Source organism: Protopterus annectens, chromosome 4.part0 (assembly GCF_019279795.1).
Source record: "Protopterus annectens isolate FY-2018-M chromosome 4.part0, PAN1.0, whole genome shotgun sequence".
Classification (NCBI taxonomy): domain Eukaryota; kingdom Metazoa; phylum Chordata; order Ceratodontiformes; family Protopteridae; genus Protopterus; species Protopterus annectens.
Genome location: NC_056733.1, coordinates 362,558,506 through 362,583,763, shown reverse-complemented (window position 1 = coordinate 362,583,763; position 25,258 = coordinate 362,558,506).

Sequence of the window (25,258 nt, the reverse complement as noted above, 5' to 3'; positions counted from 1 at the left end):
GTGGGAACAATACATGCAGGAGAGGAATAAGGTCTAAAAGAAGGTAGTAATTGAATGAGCTTTGTAATGTTTGACTGACAATTATTTGATAGATTATAAGTGATGTATAATGTTTGCAACTAAAATTTTGTCAGTACGGTCTGGAATGTAAAATACTTGCGACTGGGACTGTGTCAATATATTGCCTATGTCAAAAGTGATAATTTAATAAAGATGCTTCTTGTTAAAAAAATGCTAATTTATTTTGTTCTGACTGTAGCTGTCCATGGTGATCAGTAACATACTGTGTTCATTATTTTTCATCTTTCCAGTTTATGGGTTGCTACTTGAATGGGTGAAATTGCAGGAAAACAAGATAACAAGAAATATTGTGGGTATAAAATCACCAAAACACCATATCAAAAGAAAAGACGCAAAAGAAAGAGATTTACACAAAAGTTCACTCCCATATTCATACAACTAGACTGATTTAGTAGCAAGATTTTAAGTGAAGTCTATTAACCGCAGTACAGTATAACATTTTCACTTTACTAGGTCCTAATATGTAGGTAGGCAGATAGATACATAAATGGATAGATAGATAGATAGATAGATAGATAGATAGATAGATAGATAGATAGATAGATAGATAAATAGATATATACTGTTCTGAATAAAGTGAATGATATTCTAAAAAAAGCAACCATTATCTTCCAGTATTAGGTACCAAATTTAAAAAAAAATGTCCTGTCCATTGTCAAATGAGAGCCAGTATTGTCAGTATTTATATCTAACACATTTGACAACCACTTGTAAGGTTGTCTTAGTACATAACCACAGAATCCACTTGTCACCTTAATTGCAACTTTATTGAGAGCCACTTCAAAAGATTTGTTAAAATATATTTTTCCAAGCATTAGTGGCAGAAAGTCTGTGTACTGGGGAAGGGAAGAAGGCATTGTAAGGATGAGGAGGAAGGAGTGTTTTCCAGTGGTCAGACCTCTTTCTCTAAACTCAAAAGGCCAACATTATTTGTGTTATAACTACAAGTCCTTAGAGATGTGGGCAGTCTTAGCATGGGTATAGTGCATGACAAGTGCAAGAGCTATTGGTTCTCAGATGTTTTCATGCATAGCTTCCACTTACAATGAGGCAGAAGTTTCACCCCCTCAGAAAACAGCACTCCATTAAATGTGCTACAACCGATGCACCTCCACCCACATTAACAGTGTCATGAGCTACTTAAATGGTAAGAGTGAGTAATAAAGTTGTTATAGCTGAGGGGTGAAGACGTGGTACAGAATATCTAGCACATAATAGATTGGATGGGTTTCTAAATTACTATAATGGTCCTATTAACTATATCCAGTTGTTGACTATATATGATCAAAAATTGTCTCAGTAGCTCTGTGTTTATAAATTTATATCCTTATTAAAGTCAACCAGTTTTTTTTATATTGGTAAAATATACACTTGCAATTTATTTTTAAACCTAGCTATGAATTTGGAAGAATTATGCAATTGCAGTGCTGGCAATATGAAATTGTTCCATTGAGATTGTGTGGGAATGAATATATAACAATACAGACTCAGCATCATTTAGCATTCTGGAGCTATGTGATACAATACTTGCTCCTCCTTTTGGAGTAATGCTGCACCTAGGCAGTAGTTACCAGCATCTGCACTTAATATTGTTGGTTTAGTGACATTGTGGTACATTAGCACTGAAGCTGTTCTTTGCATTTACTTCTACTTTGTTGTATTCTTGGGCTTGATTATGTCTCCATGACAAGGGTACATCTTTCTTGAAAAAGTCTGTTAAAGGAAGTAGCTCAGCTGATAGATCTGGTATAAAGTTGCCCAAGTAATTAACCCTGTCTCGGGCTTACATTAACTCCGTCATGATGGATTTTTTTTTTAACTGGCTATTGCTTTGACTTTGCAGGCATCAGGACAGATTCCACCAACACTTACACTATGACTGGAGTACTGATGCTCTGTTTCCCTAAAGCAGCATTAGTCTTGGTTTAACTTTTAGCCAAAGTTTTTAATAGTTTGAAGTGCTGACTCCAACCTAGATTCATACATCTCTTCATCTGGATCAAAAGTCAAGGTGATATCAATAACAACATCTGCTGACCCATGGAGCAAGCCAATAATTTTACTTTGAAGGATGTGAGATGCTAAGGTTATATCAAATGGCAGACTTTTAAAAAAGGACCTTCCCATGGGGTAATGAATGTTATTAGCTTTTAGCCTTCTCCATCTAAAGGTTTTTGCCAGAGTACGCTGTAACCATCTAGTGTAGAAAATGCTTTGGCAATAACAATCTTTAGCTCTATGTCTTCTACTGTTTGTAGAAAGAACCTTTCACAAGCAACTGCATCTTTGAGCTTTTTTATTAATTAACACACACTCACATACAACCATTCCTTTCAAGAACTGGGACCATATCAGCAAACCACTCAGATGATTTGGTTTCACGTTCAGTTATGTTATGATTTTGCATTCATTTAAGTTCTGCCTCTGTTTTGGACAATATAGGAAATAATACTCTTCCAAGTTTGTTTCAAGGCATATTGATGATCATTCAGTTTTAGCTTAATCTTTATTGGTTTGCAATCAAGCAGCCCAACTTCATCAAACATGTCTGTGCTGACTTTGTTTGTTCTGGCAGTTAAGTCCATCTGACATATAACAGCTCTGCTGAGCATATTGTTAACCTACTTAATATTCTTAAAACCCCAAACTCTGAACTGTGCCCCTTCTACATAGGCTAAAAATCAGCAATGAACTTGAGTTTGCCTGCAGGCCCACAAATTTCAGCCTCTGCATCATGCAACTGAGGATGCTATGACAAACATCTTATAGCATGTGATATCACAGTAAATTGGCCCTGTATCAGTCTTGAAATTCACTTGAGTTCCGTGAATAGGAGTCTTAACTTGTCAGTCTGCTTCTATATGACATAAAGTAGTGACTGAACCAAGAAAAATGCTTTTTGAACATTATTTTCTGTCTTGCTTTCAGTGGTGGCTTACTTTTTATGAACCACAGAGAAGTGAAGCCACGTTTTACATTTAGACTTATTGCCATGTGCATTACACTGTTGTGACTCACTATGGTATGGACTATATCATGTGCATTTGTCAAGCTTATGCTCACACTCCTTATCATGCATTTTTTTAGTTTAACCAGACTTTTGCATCTTTTTATTCTTTTCTTCACTTTGAGTTGTACCTCTCACACATCAGTTGACAAGATTAAATTCACATTTTGCCTTTTAATCAATTCAGTCTCTCTGGCAATTTCTGTTGCTTTTTCTAAAGTCAGATTAGCAAGTTATAACTTCTGAGATGCTTCCAAATCAACCAGCAAATCAAAATTCTGTCTCAGATTTGTTCATCTTTTATACCATTAAACCCACCCACATGTTTCATGCAGTTCATGTGGTTATATTACAAAACATTAATACATTGGCTCATACACATCTATAGAAGCATTCCCTTTCATGCATTATGTTTCTTTTTTAACCCCACATGCTCACTGGGCTTTCTAATAACTGACCCATATTTAACATTATGACGCTCAATGAATAAAAAGCAAGTATATATATGACCTCTACCGCATGAATACAAAAGGTTATTTGGATTTCATCTGTTTTTTATCTAGTTTGGTCACCATATGAAATCATGTGAACCTCTGTTTCCATGCAGACCAGTCCAAGGATTTTGTGAAGTCCCGTGGCTCTGACTGGTTAAATTTCACCATTTTCATGGAAATCTGTCTTTTTTCTTGGTTGAATGCTTTATTTTCAAACAATGACTCTACAAGGTAAAACTGAGTTTGTTTTTTGGTAAAATAATCAACTCTGGCAGATTCATTCTGTCTGGTTTGTCATGTCTTTTTCAGTTAATATGCTGAAAAGGCATCCTTAGGTTTTTGTTTATCAAGAAGATTGTGGATCTGACATCATGTCAGTGTATACTGCAATGGATATCTTATAATGACAGTCTTAGAAAAGTCAGGAGACACCATAATTTTAGTCAAATGATGCTCAACAGAAAGAAGCTAACTCTTTAGACATTTCAAACATTCTGGCACTAAGCTTTGAAATGCAATATAATGCATTATTGGACATGCATACTCTTAAACTCTTAGTGGAGTACCATAGTCTTAAAGTGCCAATGGCGATGACATGTTTACACAATTTATGTAAACATCTAGCAACTTTAGTTGTCTTACTGCATGGAATCATTGGAGTATGGAGAGAGCATAACCCAGATGAATGCAGAATAAGTATTCTGGTGCCAGGAACAAAGGGGATATTCACAACTTTAGGCAGTGCAGAGATATCAAACTCCTGTCAAACTCCATGATAGTGTTGGAGAGAGTGACATTATAAATGAGTACTCAGAGTAGTGGAAAGTAAGATAGGAGATGAGCAGTTTATATTTGGATCTGAATGCAGTACTACAAACCCATATTTGCAGTAAGACAAATAATGCAGAAGTAGCTGGAGATGAGGAAAGGGTCTAAAATGGACATTCCTAGACTTGGAGACAGCATATGACAAAATCCCAGAAATATGGTGTTGACAGTTTTGTAAACGTACAGAGTCTTGGAAATTCTGGTAGAAATAGTGCAAGCTATGTACGGAGATCTGATGGCACAAGAACAACACTGTTTGGCTCACATATGGGTTACCACTGGGAGTGGGTCTGCACTGGGGCTCAGCTGTAACCCACTGCTGTTCATACTTGTGATGGACTACAGCAGCATACAGGTCTGATGGGAGAGATCACCAAAACTGTTGCATGCAGATGATGTGACGCTACAAAAAAAAACGTGACTAGGAACTTCAACTAAAAGGTGGAGCCCCCCCTGCTAGGACAAAAATGGAAATTTTATTTTCCTTTTTTGTGTTGTAATTACGTTGTTGGTATTTTGATTGTCGACCATGTGGTGTCAGCTATGTGGGTGCCAATGTTTTACTCTGTCATTCTTGTGTAGGTGATCCCAATGAGAACCAATTACATTTGGTAACATGTACAGCAAAACTGAAGATAAATTATTAAAGAAGATTTGGGACAGAAAGGAAGAAGGCAAGAGGAGGAGAGCATGTCCAGACAAGATATGGATGAATTGCATGGAGGAAGATCTGTGAGAAGTAAGCATGACTACTGAAGAATGTAGGAAGGTATCTCTGAAATGAGAGAAGAGATTACAGTTCATGTGACATCCAAACCCCATGCAAAACTGGAAAAACTGGGGTTGATGATTATAATAAGTACTGTACAAAAGATATTTACATTTGTTTGCATGTGCATTTTAATTTGGTTTTCCAAAGATACTCTGGAGTATAAGTATGTGTGCTGGCTGCTAAAGGCATTAAGTAAAACATTAAAAAGCTATCAAGTTCACTAAAACAGTCTTTGAAATTAGTCTGGCCTTTGAAGCCTAAAATAATTTTAAATCCATCAGCAGCTACATTACAAAATGAAAAATACCATACATTGTACTGGACCTACTCATGATGACACCTCCTATTCTGATCCATAAATATTGCCAAATTCCTTTCAAAAAGATTTAGTGCCAACTTTACTCTCAAAACTTTTATTCAAAGCTCAAAAATATCTGAATCCCTTACTCCCCCTAATGATTTTGGTTCTAATGAGTAGTGCACTGCAACGGTGATGACCCTCCATATGGGTAGCCTTACAACCAACCCGAGTAATTACAAACCCATCGCCCTTAAAAGTCTCATCAGCAAAGCTCTGGAATGAATTATAAGTGACCTCATAAACTGCAATATTAAGAATTTTGTTAGTCTTGGCCACTCAATTTCCTAACCATTTGGCTTTGTAAAGGGAAGACCCTGTCTATTTAATGTAGTAAACTTCTTCAAAAGGGCTACTGAGGTTATAGATAATGACTATGCAGTTCACATGGTGTATCTTGGACTGGCCAAGGCCTTTATCACTGTTCTCATTGATGGCATCATACAAAAGCTAAATGTTTTACAAATTAATTCATATGTGGTATGATTGATAGCAATCTAGCTGAAAGATAGAACATGCAATGAGAGTTGAAGGTGCCTCATCAGAAAGTATGACTGCTACTAGTGGTGCCCCCCAGGACTCACTTCTGTGACTTTACATTTTTGGGATTAACTTCTCAGATTGCCAAAGTTTGCAGATGATTACAAACTGGGTGTTGTTGTTAAGTCACCCTTTGACACACGGACACTTCAGAATGAACTCTCCCTTGTAAACTCTTGGTATACTAAAAATAAGTTCAAACTAAATGCTAAAATGTGCAGTGCCATCACTTTTTTTAGACAACCCATCCCCTCATTATAGTGTAGAGACAAGACACCACTATAAAATGAAAATGTAGTCAGAGAGCTAAGTACTTGGGTTGATAACTCTTAGGTTCATAGGTTCATAGGAGTTTACTAGGCTAACGAAAACAAGGGCATTTTTAAGCCTAGCCATGCATCCCAAATCACTGGCAAGTTTTGATACCCTTGATAAGTGTAAGCAGGGGCTTGGGAGATTAAACATTTACACACAGGGGCCTGGGAGATGAAACATGTACAGGCTGCTTTGTCATTTAGAGACATAGGTATCAAACCAGGGATGAATTTCCTGTTCCATATCCAATCATCCAAGTTACACATGAATTGGATTAGGGAGGAACTCTGATTTACATGGATGTCAATCCTGTTCCAGAGATGGGGTAGGCTCTGGGATACATAATTGTATCTCTAGCAGGTCCTGTTTATATCACAGACAAGTCTGAAGTCTTTTGAAAGGTTATTCTGGTGGTGTTTGACTTGTGGATATGCTGGAGGTCCATCAGAGTTAGGTCTGACAATGCCATGTATGCTAGGCATAAATCTCTTCTCAATGGTCTGTAGGAGACAGAATACAAAGATAAGTCAAGTATCAATGTGTTGTCCATCATGTAAGTTGTGAGTTGTAATATTTCAATAGCTTGCATGTTGCACGGCTTTACCATTATTACTGTAGATATGACCAAGTAATATTAGATGCCTAGAGGCTACAAAAGGATGATACTAGACAAATGCCTGAAGGTGTCTTGAGGGTTTAATAGGATTTTTTCAGATATGCTTTATTTTACAAATTAGTATTAACATTGATATCACTTAGGGACATTTTCATATGGTATACCTTTTGACCCTCAAACATGATGGACATGTGCATTCACATCTGTGGCATAGTCTCTGTAGCTCAAGAAGCAGCACACTTCCCTTTGTTGGTGGATAATCTGAAGGCTGTATATTTTTCCCACATTTACCAGTTGGATTGACTTCCAGTACTGACCCTACAGTGTAGTATAAAGGGGAGTGGTGCTACACTCCTGAGACAGCCATATGTTGGATGAAACATTAAGTCAGGGCCCCATTTACCTGAGTTTGGGTAGTTCAGGTGGATGTAAAGGATCTCCTTGCACTTACTGAAAAGAATACGGAAAGTTCTCCAGTGCTCTAGCCATATTTCTCCTAGTTGGTATGAATACCACCTTGGGGTCTGCCCTGAAAAGGGGCCTTTGGCCTAGTGGGACTAATCAGATCAATAAAGGGCAAATAAGCAAACACAATATTTTCTTGGAAGACTATGGAAAACTGGCCATTATCTGAAACACAGTAAGCTACAATTCAACAAATGTGCCCAGGCAGATGGATGAGGCTGCTTACAAACAGTGTACTACAATCTAGAAAGACACAGAAGTTACCAAAAAGGTTATGTACCAATGAGTCCTTATCAGACGGAAGAGTGACTGGGCCTATATAAAATACTGGCTATCCAGTGTATCTATTGCTTTGCCAGAATTCTCTTAGTTCTTGCTTTCTAGCTGAAACATTGATTGCTATTTCAACACCTTAATTGGAGAGGTAAAGAAATTTGCCACAAGTTCACATGCTTCACATCTTAAGTCATTACCTTATGGTGAGTTTAAATTTCATGCCTACTAGTAAACTGTCATTTCCGGAATTGGAAGTTAGACGTTTCATTATTGTTGAAGAAATTGCAGTTAAGACATTATTTTACATACAGTGTAAATCAGTAGTTAATAACAGATTGCCATGGGATGATATAATACTGCAGTACAACTTAAAGAGTCAGTTTCCTTTAATTCCCCCCTTTAATAATAATTCAACATCAGTGTTCTACAAAGTAGTAATAACGAATATTTGTAATTATGTTAATATTACTATGAATTGTTTTTTCTTTTGTGAAGTAAAATCAGTACAAGGATGAGAGGTAAGTACTGAAACAATTGCAAGAAGATGAAAATTTGGTTATTAACTATCTGTTAAAGGACAATATTGTGATTATGAGAAAAACATTTTTTATTTATTAATGTGTTATGGGTTACTTAATAACAGCAATGAGTATGGACAAATTTTGGAAAATCCATTGGAGATTATATAAATGGGTTTACAATTGACAGATAAATGGTGAATGTTTCTACAGTTACTGAAATGATGGGGAGCAATTGTTATCATTAAATTTAAGGCTTCCATTGTTTTATGATGGAGTTTTAAAAACAATATTATCTAACTATGTTGACATTTCATACATGAGAGCAAGAAATTTATATATGTTAGTACATAACTATTTTTCTTTACCAGAAGTTAATATAAGTAATCATTCTAGTTTGAGTAATAGTACTTACCCTTGTAATAAGTGCTCTGTTTGTCAATATTTAGTTAATTCTTTCTCTAATATTAATTGTTTTAAGTTTGATGGTAGGGATAAGTTTAGTTGTAGCACTGCCGGTGTGGTTTATGCTCTCAAATGTGGCTGTGATATGTTTTATATAGGGGAAACGTGGAACTTTTAAGGTTCGCTTACAAGAACACATTAGAGATATAAAAAATAATAAGTTAGATAGCCCCTTGGGTGGTCACTTTAGGGCAGTACACGATTCTGATCCTGAATCTTTGAAAGGATGTGTACTAGAAAAAGTACAACTGAAACTGAGGGAATGTACTACTTTGAAAGAAAAGTTGTTAAAATGTGAAACTCTTTTTATATTAAAATGTGGTACTTTGGAGCCCTCTGGGCTGAATAAGGAATGAAATTGGAAATATTTAATTGAATGAGCTGTTAATTAAGTAATTATTTGATTGGCTGTTTAGGCTTGTGTATTCTGTATTTAAATGGTGTTTTATGATGTGTTTTTTACTCTTTGAAGGCTGTTTCAGCTGAGGCAGTAAGTCAGTCTTTTAATAAATCTTTGGTAATATGGGCATTGTCATTATTTTGCATATTATTTTTATTTTTTTATTTGGTTGTTCTATATTCCATTGTTTTATGCCCTTCGAAAGATACATAAAAATGTTATGTTCCACCTGCGATACTTATACTTTCCCAGATGTATGTACCTTTAAAGATGGTAGGGATTGCTCTTGATTTCTTTGTCCAAACTTAAGTAAGACAAATACGTTCTAATATTATGTATTTGTTTCAATTTCATACAGAGGTTAAAGAAGTGCAGTGGTGGTAGGGTGTCAGGGTTCATTATTTTTTTATAGCTATTGATGCAAATAGTTTTTATTCCCCCATTAGACATCATTTAGGGCTAGATGCTTTAAAGTTTTATTTGCAGCAAGTCCCTATGCAAAGGGAAGACTTATGGCTTCTTGAATTTTGCTTAAATAACAACTATTTTAATGGGGAACACTTTAAGCAGGTGCATAGTCTAATGATGGGGGCAAAGTTCACCCCTTCTTATCCTAATTTTGCATAGATTTGAACAAGAGGTATTATATAGAGATGAATAGTTGTTGGACAATATAGTATTCCTATTAAAGATACGTACATGATCTTTTTTGTAGTTAAAGGAAAAGGTATAGATTTTAAAATTTTTTTGCGAAAATTCAGAAAAATAGTTTTGTTATTACATTTATTTTAATAGCAATGTTGATTCTAGTAATCATTTAGATGTGAGGTTTTATATATATATATATATATATATATATATATATATATATATATATATATATATATATGTATGTATAGATTCACTTTATAATCTCGAAATACTGAAACATCGAATTTCAGTATATTGAGACTATAAAATCAAATCTGCAGAACATCAAAACCCCAAAACTGCGAAAGTTAAAATCACGAAGTTAAACACACCATACACCACACTACACATACACCACACTACCCACACTGCAAAAAAATACACACATAAACATAAAAACACAAACTAACAAACCTACACTACAAATAAGCAGGGGGGGGGCAAGCCGGCCTGCACCCCCACACCCCCTAGTTATATATTCTAACTCTGAGATCGCACCAAACATAAAAAGACAGCAAACTCACAACCAGACATTCTACAGTCCCTCGCACACACAAATCACATATATACAAACACCATCACATTCAACATTTAAACACTCATACTTTTACCTGCCTACCCTAACCCACAAGTACAACTTCCAAACACACTCACACACCTACCCAAAACCCTTACAAAATAGTCATTTACCTTAAATTACACCTAATTCCACACACTAATCTGGACACCATCCACACAACACATTCCACGTCACATACCGTTAAACTATAACCATGAATTTAACATATTCAGATTCATGGTTATGCACTTTCACTATTCTGAACATTTGACTTTATGGTCTCGAAATACTGAAATTCGATGTTTCAGTATTTTTTAATTTTGAAACTTTAAAACCTCGAACATCACAATCCTGAGGGTCAGATATTCAAAGTTTTGAAATCTCAAAAAAAAAAAAAAAAAAAACTAAAACAATAAAACGTTAGCAATAATATTTTTTCCATGGGGACAATCCCCCCTGTACCCCCCATGTGGAGGCTGCACCCCCCCCACATCCCCTGCTACTTAAATATACCAACTCCGAGATCACACTATAGTGAAGAGAATGGTAAAGTTACTGTTCTGCACTGTAGGGCGATCTCAATTGTTCAGTTTCGAGATTTCAAAACTTCGAACATCTGAACCTCAGGATTGTGATGCTCAAGGTTTTGAAGTTTTGAAATTGCAAAGTGGGCCATATATATATATATATATATATTTATATATATATATATATATATATATATATATATATATATATATATATATACACATATATATATATATATATATATATATATATATATATATATATATAGAGAGAGAGAGAGAGATCAAGAAAAATGACATAGTTACAACATTACATAAAAAGTTTGCAACTATGAGCTTTTTTTATTTGATATGCATTCAAAAGTTTCATATCTTATTAAGTCATTACCTTATGGTGAGTTTTTTAAGGGCAGTCAATTATGTTCTGAACATTTTTTTAAATGTGGCTGAGGAAATAGTACATTGGATAACAATAGGGGTTATTAATCCAAAAAATGTATATTGATTTTTGAAAAATTTTCAGACTAATAAGGGCTCAAGTTTGAAAGTCAGGTGTACTCACAAAATTAACCTACGTAAGTCCAATAAGTTATATAATGACACTTATTTTGTAATTTGACATGCTCTCTTTGTAAATGTAGTTGTATCTATATTAAAGAAGCATTGGCATTATCATTGAATATGATGATATTCTGGTATAAAGTTGGGATGTAAATTGAACATTTCTTAAAGAAATTCACCAAGCTTAATGGATAGGTTAGTGTATAATGCATTATGAGAAAAATCTGATTTATTTTGAGTAAATTGTAGTATATGCTCATATATTGACTTAGCATCTTTATATAATATAAATTATCAGAAGTCTGCCCAGTTAAATATATACATTTTTATATGAAAGCAATGGTTTACTGTATTAAATGTCCCTGTGACCTATATTATATAGGTCAGACTAAACAGTTAGTGCATTCTTGAACATTTAAAGAACATATGCTATACATCTCATCAAAGTTCCTTTTCCCTACATTTTGAGAGTAAAAATGATTCTGATATCACTGTGATTATATATTTTTTTATTTTGTATAGATGCATGAATAGTGGTTTATTAATAAATGCTTATTCTGTTTTACTACAAAGAGAAGCAAGATATATTTAAAATATATGCCTTTAAATAATGGCTTATGTAATCTATTAAATATAAGGCATTTTTTGTAACAGTAAGTAAGGGAAGGTCTTTGGGTTTCCCTTTTGATTGGTTAGTTAATGTTTGCTGTAGATTTAAAAACTTGTGTAATTTACTATGTTTTTAAGAAGCAGCAGAAAGTATTTAGCCAAAGCACTTGTATTTTAATTTATTTACATTAAAGTTTTTTTCTCAGTCTGTATGTTCTATGTTTTGTTCTCCTACTATAATTTTTTTCTTGATTTGGACATAATTGTGGAAATTAGTTAAACAGGTTTTTTGCTTTATTTCTGGTGCTGTCCATTTTCAAAAGATATGTGAAAAAGTTTTGAGCCAGAGAGAAATCAACAACTAGGTGTAGCTTACGATGTGGGAGCCAAAGTTACAGTAGGTGTTAACAATGGAAAAGGGACTTCTGCTGAATATAATGGTTTTATTTTACAATATTGATTGCTTCAGCAATATTTAATGTTTGAGATTTTTCCATGGTTTGTTGGTTATGGGCAAGCCACCTTTTGCATTTTATCAAGACAATTTAGATTTACAGAAACAGTGAGAAATGTTGTTTTTGATCTGTTGACTGAAGTTTTTTAAAATTCTAGTCGAGAATATTAAAAAGCAGATAGATATATTGACCATTAAATTTACTGCCTTTTGAATATTATAGAGCATTCTTTCATTTCCTGTGAGATGATTGAGGAACAGAAATAAAATATGGATAAAGTTTAGACAGATGGGAGGGCACTTACAGAGAAGATCATTTTACAGAAATGTCTCAAGGTCCATAGAGATCTGAAAGACTTTGATGAAGATCACTGGTTCCAATGGAAGAAAGGAAAACACAAAGTACATTCTCCTATAATTTCTGGGAGAAGAGCAAATTGTTTTGGGGTTAGCAGGAGAGACAAGAATACTACACATTTTCACAGCCATCTTTGGAAATATCAAAACAGTCTGGTAACATGGAGGGTCAGGTGATTTCTGGCACCATAGAGGAAAGTGGTTGAATAAAAATGTAAGGAATTAACACTATCAGAAAATGCAACATAACTGCAAAGGAAAAAACAAGGAAAACAGTTATGGTTTTTCCAAAGTGACTTCTTAGTGGTGCATGTTTAAATTAACTTGAAGGTTTGAACTCTCATCTGGTTATTACCTTGGACACAGTTATCAGGAGGCACAAAACAACTTTTTCAGAAGGGTTTAAAATTCATTTTGACTAGTAAACTGTTTCATGAATTATAGTTAGATGTTTGGTTAAGGGAATTACAATTAAGACATTCCCCCAAATTCTGTATGCCTTGCACGGCATGCAGGATCAGTGCAGGAGCTTTAGCAGGCAATATGTCTGCCGTGCGATCCAGGAACAGCCTGCAGGGGTATGCATAAGTGCTCCTGCACTAATCCTGCACAGACTAAGCCCCTGTATGCAAATCATACCATTTGCAGGAGAAATCCATGCAAATGAGATGCATTTGTGATCCAGGAAGCTTGAAACCATCCGTGCAGGACTAGTGCAATCTGCAGAAATGTACTCGGTTAGTAACCGAGTACATTTCTGCAAAATCCAAAACGGAGCTGTGACAGCTCCAAATAAAGGCTGCATATCAGTCAGGAAGCATGCCAGTGCCCAAGTATAAGACCATTGGCATTGCAAACAGCCAAAAAAATACAAAAATCAACTTTTATTTTTTTTAGCCGATCTCGGCTATTTAAGCGTAGGGCAGTGGTGCGCTAACGGGATCGGGGGTAAAATAATAAAATAAACCTAAAATAAGCATTCTAACTAAAATCACTATTCTACCATGCAAGTCAATGGCAGGCAGAAGACAACATGGCCAGTGAGTAGTGGTTGCTAAGGGGGGAGGCTCAGTGTGAGACATGTAACTATGCATTAGCAGGCAATCCTATGTAAATGAGGGGAATGACAGTGAATCCCAGTTTCCCCCAGCATGCTAGTCAGGTCCCAATTGTGTAAGAGTAGGAATAGCTTGGTGCAAGCCTAGGAGGTAGCTGACATAATAGGGGGTGTGTCAGGCATACTGTAAGCAAATTGGAGCACTGTGGCTCGGGTTTACTTCTAGCTTAGCACAGCTAAGCAAGGGAGTGTGTCTGAATCTGCCAAGCACTCTTTACATTGCCTAAGAGGGTGTGCGCACTGTGCACTGGGTTTTAAAGTGAGAAAACAAAAGTTAAACCAGGAAATAGCAGCACTGTTCAAATTTGAGCACTCTGTTTGTGCGCTGCGGCCCTGGGCTTAAACAGGAAGGCAATTGGAAGAGAAAACAGCAGTAGGAAGGTAATCAAGGAGAACTAACATAGCTGGCAGGTGAAACGTATCAGAATCAGCCAATTACACAGGCAGCAGACCAGCCCAGCCCAGAATACTACTATAAACTATGACAAGACCTTCCTCTCTGGTTTTTTACATACTCTACACCACCAGTGTATACAAGTAGGGAACTTTTAACAAACAAAACTACAAAATGATAGGGGCTGCAGCAGGCAACATAGAACAACATGTGCAAAAGGCTGAGGATGGTGAGGATGTGAATGCTACCGATCAACTCACAGTGAGGAGACAGAGAAGAGTGTACAGACCCAAGGTAACCTACCAGGGGCTACATGAGTTGGAGATAGTGGAGCACTATAGGGTGGAAAGGGACCTCCTACAGAAAATTGTTGAGCTGTGCCAGCCACGGCTGATACACCAAACTGACTGAGGAGAACCCATCCAAGTGGATACCAAGGTATGTGTAGGCCTAGGAATACTAGCTAGCCACAAGTACAACCCAAAGCTCAACTGGGGATATCATGGGGATCTCACAGGTATCAGCATCCAGAGTATTCCACCAGTTCCTGGATGCCATGTCAGCACATGCCAGTGAGTATGTATATTTCCTCAACACCCGTGAGGTGTTGGCCAGCAATATATGTCTCTTCCACCAAATAGCAGAATATCCTGAGATAATGGGTGCTTATAGACTGCACATCAAAGCACCACCCTTTGGTCAGGGTAGGGCCTACATCAACCCCAGGGGCCTCCCTCCATCAACTGCCAGGTCGTGTGCAATGCCCAGGGCATTATAATGAATGTGTGTGCTGGCTGCCCTGGAAGCTATCATGATTCCCACATTTGGCATCTGACACAGCTGTACCAGAGATTTGCCAATGAGGACATCCCCTATGGTCACCTACTGGGGGATGCTGGTTAAACACTGGAGCCGTTGCTGATGACACCCATCAGAAATGTACACACACCTGAACAAGAATGCCATAATGAGGCACACACACAGACCAGATTTATAATAGAGCGTATGTTTGGGATGTTCAAGTCATTGTTCCAGTGTCTGGACACATCCGGTGGAGCCTCGCAGTACTCACCAGCTACATGTACCCAAATTGTTATGGTATGTGCTATGCTACACAATATGATCCTGCATAAACAGCTGCAGCAGGAACAGCATGGGGCAGGGCCACACAGCCTTGCACCAATGCCAAGGCCTGCTCATACACAGAGTGACTTAGTGGAGGAACAACCTGAGCATGCCCCAGTAGGCAGATGGATGCATGCCCAGTATGCTGAAGCCATGGCAAAGAGACAATACATAGCATATACACTGACACAGTAGGGACCCAGGGAATGACACCTCTTTCTGACTCGCAAATACAGTAAAAGGGATGCCAAACATGACACTACCTGTGCTCAGCCATGTATAGGGAGTGTCCTATGTGCATCCAACATAGGCACCCTCCAGCACCATCCTCAATCCTGGCACATCCACAAGGTAAGTTAATCAACCTACCAATTGCCAAATGGAATAGAATGTGTTGTTACCTGTATCTATGGTATGGATGTGAGCATGCAAGGGAATTGGGTGGCTGAATGTTATGGCAGCAGATAGACACCCATAGTGGCATCATGACATCTTTAACACATACTGGAGTAACCATAATAGCCAGTACTACATAGGGTGACAAAACCTACTGCAGGAAATGTGCTGGGTGACATGTGTGTCCATATGACTCACACATGCCAGTTAGGGAGGTTCACATACCTACCAACAGTCTCAGCCAGCAGAACAGGTGGAGCCAAATCCAAACAGAGCCTGTGCTATGGCCTCTGAATGATGGCTATGGGTAACCCCCCACCCCCCGCCGGCCTACACAGACAGACGACAACAGATCAGGCAGTGGGATGTTAGTTCTAAAAAATATGAAATCAGAAACTAATATGTTGGGCAACGTAAACTAAGACCTATAGTACACTGATATGCCTCTAGTCAGTATGATAGCTTAGAATACAGAATGAAATGGAGTACCTGACATACCACTACAGTCATAGCAAATGTGTTCATGTGCCAGGTGTGCACCCCATCCTATGTAGATATGCAGAAACAGAAAGGTGTGCCCCCCAATTCTGTGTAGAAATGTAGAAACAGTTAGGTGTGCCCCCCCAATCCTGTGTAGAAATGTAGTAACAGTCAGGTATGCCCCCCAATCCTGTGTAGACATGTAAAAACAGTCAGGCGTGTCCCCCCACAACCCTATGTAGAAATGTAGTAACAGTCAGGTGTGCCCCCCCCACTCCCATGTAGACATGTAGAAACAGTCAGGTGTATCCCCCCCAATCCTGTGCAGAAATGTAAACACAGTCAGGTGTGTCCCCCCACAGTCCTATGTAGAAATGTAGTAACAGTCAGGTGTGCCCCCCCACACTTATGTAGACATGTGGAAACAGACAGGTCTGCCCCTTCCCCCAATCCATTATAGAAATATAGTGACATGTATGAGTAGGTATAATACGAGTGGAGCACAGATGGCCAGAGGTAGCCAAGTTAGCAGGATAGGTTGTAGCATTTGCACAATATGCAGGTCTTGTGTGTGTTAGGATGGTGTGTGTTATAAAATGTGTGAGAGTGGTCAGTATGTATGCATGTTGAGGTAAGCACTGGTGGCTATTGCCCACTACTGCTTATAACAGGGACAAGCCCTCATGACTGCAGTGCCAAAGACAATCCCCACCAGTATAACACATGCTAGCAGTAAGCCTTTGTAAATGTGTGTTGGTAATATGTGTCACCATCTGAAAGACTGACATTGCATGGCTGTTGGGCTAGATATACAAGCAGTACACAGGGGAAAGTACCCCAGACATACAGTATATATTGTGGCACTGTGAAATGGTGACACCCTTGGATTTGTACATATAGGTATGCATCACAGTAACAGGACCTGTAGTATGGGGATACCGGTGATGTTTGCCTGAACACCTGCAGATCCACAAAGGAGGTAGAACTGATGTATTGGGAATCAGCTGATGTACCCGCACATGCCAGCATAACTGTAATGCCCCATGCATATCTGTGTGTTAGATGCAAGTAGTGTCCATAGCACACACACACCAAGCCATGCAAACACCACCCACAGGCACCTCTCTGACAATATCCCTGCTGTGGAGAATGGGTACAGTACAACCTCACCTATATATGGCAATAATGGAATACTGCAGCATGTAGTGCAGGTGTCCCATGCACGTATGTCCCTAGCTGTAGGTAGCACCCTGCCAGCATCCACACCACCTGATCAAAACTGACAGAAGGTATTGGCATGAACAACTATCAAATCTACCCTGTCACCTCAGGGGAATATACTGTATGGTAGTCTGGGATTGTAGGACTGTCAGAATGCAAAGACCTGCCACATCTGGCCTGCATCAACACCTAATGCCCCACAGGCACCTGTCAAAGGCCCGTGTCTCACACATACTGCCAATGCATGTTATGTCATGAACACACACACAACAACATAACACACTCCATTTAAGCCATATGCAAGGCCATGTGGACAAACCACAGTAACATGTCCACCATGTCCCACTGCATGAACTGTGGACCAACACTAACACACACATGTGATGTGGTGATGCCCTTAGGGAAAGTATCACAGAATGCATGCATAATGTATAGAAGAGGTTAGAATAACAGAGAGGGTGTGGGAGCGTGGGCAGCATGGAGTGTGCAGGGTCTGACATTAAGCTGTGTGCACACTATCCCTGGCTGCAAACACATAAATGGGTGTCTACACACCTGCCCGTACACCACAATAGGGTAAATATCCTGAGCCATGGCCCCTGCCTCTGGCTAACATGTGTAAATCTGTACAGCTGTGAGGCATTGCCACATCAAGATAAGGCCATACTGCCATGTTGATGGGCGGACAAGTATGGAATCCTCTGTCAGCACTGTACCAAGGAGCTGAACTGGATACAGAATGCCAGCACCAAGTGTCTGCAGCTCCCCCACCTGAATAGCATAACATACCATGAATACGTAGGTGCCTGCCCACAATACCAGACACAGCTCCAGTCACCCCTGTCCCACAAGTTATCACTGTGAGCAAGAATGTCCACCTGACAGTACATGAGGACAGAAAACATCACTGTGTATAACAGTACACATGTCTGGATTTCTCTGATAACAGCAGTACCATGCAGCTGAAGCAGCACAGACACAATCACCTACAGTACACACTATCCCCTGCACAGTTTGTCCCCATATTGCCAAATGATTGATGGATACCCTGCAGAAACAGTATGCTACCTGTAGGTGTACAACACAATGGTCTGCACTGCAGTACAAACTACCTGGAATTGATACACACGTTCAATACAGAAGGACATACTGGGCATGCTCACATGCTTAGTGAAATGAGGGCGATGTCAGCCAACAACATACTGAAAGGTCATAATGGGCATGCTCATACACTTAAACAAATGAAGGCCATGTCTGCAAACAACAGTGGACCAGACATATCTGGCATTTGCAGATGTTAGTGCAGACACTTCTCAGTATGCAGCACTCATGCTTTGCACACACACTGGATAGGAATACAGGTCCAAGGACAACACACTATAATAAGCCAAAAGTAGATGTACACAGATGTGTGGACTAGAGTGACTGTCACAAGGGGACATCCATTATGAGGCTTGTCCCACCCAGCACACAGCCAAATGGCTACAACCACATGAGGTTTGGATGTCTCTCACTTTAGACCTTAGCCACTGGAATCTGTAGCATAATGGACTATGTGGTGCAAGTGCTACCTGTGCAACATGACTGTAAAAGGAAGTAGTCATCTAGGAGCTGTATAGACGTATCTGTGAAATATAACCTTGAGTGTGCCCGCATGTGGTGTGTCAACCTCTAGATGAATAGGTTATGGCCCATGCACACACATTGCCCTCCCCATAGCTGTACTATGACAAGCCTGTTGAGGTCATACACTTTGAAATACACCCTTGTGAAAAGTGTAGGCCAGTAATCTCCATGACGCTTTCTGTAACTGAGTATTTTATTTATTTATTTATTTATTTATTGCAGTTGGTTTACCAGGATAGTCCATTGGGCCATAAAGAACCCGTTTTCAATGGAGTCCTGGGGAGAAAAGCTCCAAAAAACAAAATATACAATCAACATTTGACAGTGACAATGTAGGTACAGACCGTTATTAATAGTATGAAGGCAGACTAAGAGTAAAACTTATCAATTATGGAATATCAGTAATAACAGTAAATACTTTGAGAAGAGACATGCTAGTTAGTAGAACAAATGTAAACATTAATACAGATTAGAGAACAAACAAAGTAAACTAATTAAAGTAAGATATTGTACAGAACGATATTAGGTAATGTTAGTTATGAAGGGTGGGAGCAAGAGCATTCCCACTGTGATGCTAGATGTAAGAAAAGAGACTTTTTGAAGGTAGAGTGGTTCGAGGTGGTGCGGATGAGTGGAGGTAGGGAGTTCCAGAGACGAGCGAGGCTGAAGGAAAGAAGGTTTTTGCCTGGGGGATGAGTAGGTTTGTGCATTTCTAGTAGATTTTGATTATTTGACCTCTCTGTTAGGTAGGTGCATTTTAAAGGCAGAGGAAAGGGAGGGACAGAGGGAGGGGTTTAGAATAAGCTTATGGGCTAGAGTTAGTTGAGTATAAGTTAGTTGATTGGGAAGTTCTAGCCATCTTAGTTTATGGAGGGATAAACAGTGGTGAGTGGAGGACTTATGGCTGGTGGCGAATTTTGCGATTTTGTTATAGCAGGAGCTAAGCTGTTTTTTAATAAGGGACTGGAGATTAGTTAGTAGTGGGGCGCCATAGAGAAGGGAGGGGATAAGGAAGGAAGTAGAGTGGGTAATTTTAGTAGCAGCTGTGAGATAGGCATTCTGTCTATAGAGCATGCCAAGTTTTTGATGAGTTTTTTTGATGTTTATTTGCAGGTGGGAGTTAAATTTAAGTTGGTTGTCTATTAGGACCCCAAGTAGTTTGGTCTCTGACACTATTTCAAGAGGTGAGTTGTTTTGACTAGTAACTAAGAATGTATTCATGTTGGGAGGGGTGGTTTTAGATGGAGTAAATAACATTAGTTTGGTCTTGGTAGCATTGAGAGCTAGATGATTACTTAGCATCCATTGCTCTGTGGAAGAGAAGGCATCTTGAGTGAGTTTTTGTAGTGTAGTGATCGAAGAGGCAGAACAGATGATAGTAGAATCATCTGCGTATTGGATGATGCTGGAGAGTGGGATTGATTTGTGGAAGTCGTTAATAAAAATATTGAAGAGAAGAGGACCCAGTATGGAGGCTTGTGGGACTCCTGTAGGGGTACTAAGGAAAGAGGAGGTGGCGTTTTTCCATTTTACAGCTTGATTTCTGTTAGATAGGTAACTAAAGAACAAGTTCAAATAGGAGAAAGATAGGTAAAGTTTGGAGAGTTTAGTTAAGAGCAGGCTGTGTGAGATAGTATCGAAGGCTTTGGAGAGGTCAAGAAGTAAGGTGGAAACAATTTGTCCAGAGTCACGGGCTTTGTTTACAATTTCAAGGAAGGAGAGGAGGGCAGTCATAGTGCTATGATTGGGTCTGAAACCGTGCTGTGTGGGAGTTATAAGATGGTTGTCTAGGAGGTGAGGAAGGAGTTGAAGTTGGACACATTTTTCTAGGATTTTTGAAATGGGGGACAGGATGGCTATGGGACGGAAATTAGTAATGTTATTATTGTTACCACCTTTGTGTAGAGGTATAATAAAGGCTTGTTTCCAGATTTGGGGAATTGTACATTCTTGTAGTGAACGGTTTATTAAGATGCTAATGGGGTAGGCAAGAGTATCAGCAGCTATACTGAGAAAGTAAGAAGGGATATTATCAGGAGCATTGGTACATGGTTTCAGTTTCTAAAGGAGTTTCTTTATAGTAGATGTAGGTATGGGATTTAATGAGAAGAGGTTGCAGTCAGGAGGGGGGAGTTATGGGGTGGTGGAGATGAGGATAGAGTTTGTGTGGAAGAGGGGGTAGAGGAGTTAGTGGGTGCGGAGTAGGGTGAAGAAGTAGAGAGTGGGGTGGGTGGGGGTATTGGATAGCAGGGAGGTGTTGGAGAATGAGGAGGTCAATTTGGAGATAGAGTCAATAAAGAAAGAGTTAAATTGGGTGGCTAAATCAAGTTCAGGAGCGTTTGGGTCAGGGGTAGGAGTATCTGGTTTACTATGGTGGAGGAGAGTAGAGATCCCTTTCCAGAATTTTTGAGGGTTGTTTTTATTATGGTTTTGGAGTGTATGGAAGTAGTTTTGACGATCAAAAGTAATGAGTTTTTTTACTTTATTTCGGAGCATTTTATATTCGTTATGGAGTGGTGCTATCTTATGTTTTTGGTAGCATGCCCAGACTTTGTCTCTCTGTCTCATGGTAGCAAGAGTACATTTGGAGAGCCATGGGGCTGATTTAGTTTTAATTCTCTTTGTCCATAAGGGAGCTTGGGAGTCTAGTAATTTTAAGAATGTTGAGTTGAAGTATGAGACTGCATTGTTTAGAGGTAGAGTTTTTAAACAATTCCAATTAATTGCTTGTAATGAGTTTGAAAAGGTTATTGGGTTAAAGTTTTTTTGGTCACAGATAGTAATATAGTTATGGGTTCGTTGAAGGATAGTGGGAAGCCGGTGGGTATGTAGTTACCAAGTGGGTCAGGAAGAGTGCCACTATTGGTGAAATAGTGAGGATGGGAGACTAGAATCCAATCTAATATACTCCCATTGGAGGAGGTTTTGGCAGGGTGAGTTACTGAAGTGATTAGTTGTGAGAAATTATAGAGGTTGATGTTAATGGGATTTGTAGGAGACTGGATAAGGGCCCAGTTAATGTTAACATCTCCTAGGATTATGGTTTCATTATTAATGTTACTGGATAGCCAGGAAAGGATAAGTTCGAGTGTGGGGATATTATCGCCTCGGGGGATATAAAGGGAAGCTATGCATATGTGTTTGTAATTATTGATTTGTAGTAGGGTAAGGAGAAGTTCGGAGTTGTTGAAGTGTGGAATAGGTTTATTGTAGGGAGTAACTACTAGGGAGGAAGAATATAGAAGGGCTACTCCTCTGCCTTTTTTGTGAGGTCTGTCTTTTCTTATGATGGAGTAGTTTGGAGGAACTATTTCAGAGTCTTTAATGTGCGGTTTTAGCTAGGTTTCAGAAATAGTCAGGATGTCAGGTTTATTGTGTGTGAGCCAAGCGTGAAGGTTTGGGACTTTGTTTACTACGCTTTGGGAATTTAAGGAAGTGAATAATAGGGATTTATTTATGGTGGTTGTGGTGGTGGGGCCTGGATTAGGATGGATGTCTCCAGATATGAGGGCACTAATCAGATATAGCATGGAGTAGTTTAGGTGAGTAGTTAGCAGGGAGATGAGATTGGGTTCTTTTGTAAATTGGAGGGCTTTGCTAGTAATTATGGTGATAGGATAAGTATGATAGGAAATAAGTTTGTGTTGAATAAGGAGGAGGTTTTCTGAGGGGTATAAATGGGGGGAAATAAGAGAGTATGAATGAGAAAAAGGTGAGCTGTGAGGGTTAGTTATGTGAAAGGGTTGGAAGTGGGTGAGCATTGTGGGCTGGGAAAGATGGTAGAAAGAAGATAAGGTGAGGAGTAGTAACAGTGAAAAGAAGAGGAAGGAGTGTTTAGAGAGCATCTCACACAACGCTCCACCTCACTCGGGCAGCAAAGCCAGAACAAGCGCTGATAGCACTATTGTAATTTAAGCTGCATAAACCAATACTGGAAACTTTTCAAACGAACACGTTTTATTCCACTTTTACACTTGAAGTGTGCAAATAATCATACACTTTTCGTCAGGGCTCCTGCCCCAACTTCTTCAGAAACAACAACCTATGCTTAAAATACACCTTTATATAGCCCCTGTCAACGTCATCGGCTCAATTAATTGATTAATTACATCTAATCTAACTTTATTCAACCAAAACCAGTAAAATTTACTATAATAGAATTAAACATTTGCATAAATATATACATAAATATAACAATTCATCCAATTAAATTAAAAACTTGTTTAATATACTTTGTTTTATCTAGTGTGAGTCTAGTCGTTTTCAATTTTAAAATGTTTAGAGAGCATGTTGGGAAAGAGTTAATAGTGTAGTAGTATAAAAATAGAGAAGTAAGGTATGTAGGAAATAGTGTGTATATAGGAACTGGATGTTATCCAGGTAGTAGCTAGTGTATGGAGAGTTGCAATTAGGTTGGAGGGGGTGTGGTTTGGGAGTGGGAATAGAGTGGGATTGGTTATGTAAGTTAATAATGGGGAGTTGACTGTAAGTTGGTTGTGGCGGGAAAAATGGAGAGTGTGTTTTGTAAGTGGGATAGTGATTGGATAAGTGTAGCAGTGGGTGTGGTTTTTGCAGGAATAAATGTAGATGTACTGGGGGCGGGTGGGAAATGGGGGCAGGGTAGGGGAGCGGAGTGAGCCCGCAGGGCGAACGGAGCGGGTAGAGCCCAGAGAGCAGAAGAGGAGCGAGAGACTATCAGTGGAGCAGTAGTTGTGAAGTGTAAGTAATAGAAGGGTAAGTGGTGGTGGCCTAGATAAGGTGGGAAGAGTGGGCTAAGGTATAGGTGAAGAGAGAGGGACAGAGATGTGTAAGCTGTGGAGCAGAAAGGAGAAAAATATTAAAATAAGTTATATTTCTACTTTAAGTTTGTATGTTTAAATTTTGAATTCAGTGGAGAGGTTTGGGTAGAATTTAGACTTATTTCAATGGAAAAGGGGGTGCCCTGTAGTGGACTATGCAGAAAGCAATGGCTCACCAGGGCATGCTAGGGCTGATAAGACAGGGGAAGAGGGGAGCAACAGAACAAAGAGCTGAGAGAGGTATGGAGGACAAAAAACAGTGGAGGGGTTAGGCTGCTGGCACTCCTGACAGGGAATGTATTACTACAGCTAGCAGAGTAAGAGTACAGAATTCTGGTTTAGCAGAAGTACATACTTTCTTCAGTTCTTTATAAAGTCACTAGGTACACTTTTCCTCAAAAAGGGAGTTGAAGCAGCAGGGAGTATTGCTTTGGCAATGGGGAGTTCAGCTTGGTTAGGTCCAGTTATTCACCCAGGCAGAGACACAGGGGAAAGATTCAGAGCAAGAAAGCTGGAGGACAGAAAAAGACAAAGTAAAAAACAATGTTCATTAGTAGCAAGTTAATATACAGTTTATCTTCTACTAGTGCTTAAAGTAAGGTGGTAGCTAGTGGGAAGGAAAATAAGACTAAACAATTCTACAGTTGTTAGCAGGGTGGATAAGGCAGAGTACGTGTACAGCAAATATATCAGAGTACATATAACAATGTAGTCCACAATCAGTTAATGAGTTCCCATATGCATTGGCTCATGTGTAATTAATAGTAGGGTAACACTAATAACATGTAGAATGTGAGCGCTATAGCTTCTGAGTAAGACTTATCATTTTAAAGATAGAGCGTTACTCCAGCTCTTTACCGTTATGGAAAATGGAATAATCAGTACAATTCTAACACAATATGGAGGGCTTAACTGGTTAAACAAAACGATAATATATGCTTGCGACACTGACGCTAAATTTAGCTTAAGTAGAAAGGCAGCGTATATCTTGGAAGGTAGTCGCTATCAAAACCTATTAGCAGTTCATCTCATAGCATGCGAGTAAAGTGAGATAAGCAAGCAGCCAAGATAGCGCTTACCTGGGAAGGCAATCGCTATCGAACATTTAAAAGTTATCTTTACAGCCTTGGTAGGACAGTGGAATAATAGAGCGACAAGATAGCGTATAACTGATAGGGCAGTCGCTAATTATAAATATAGCATTACAT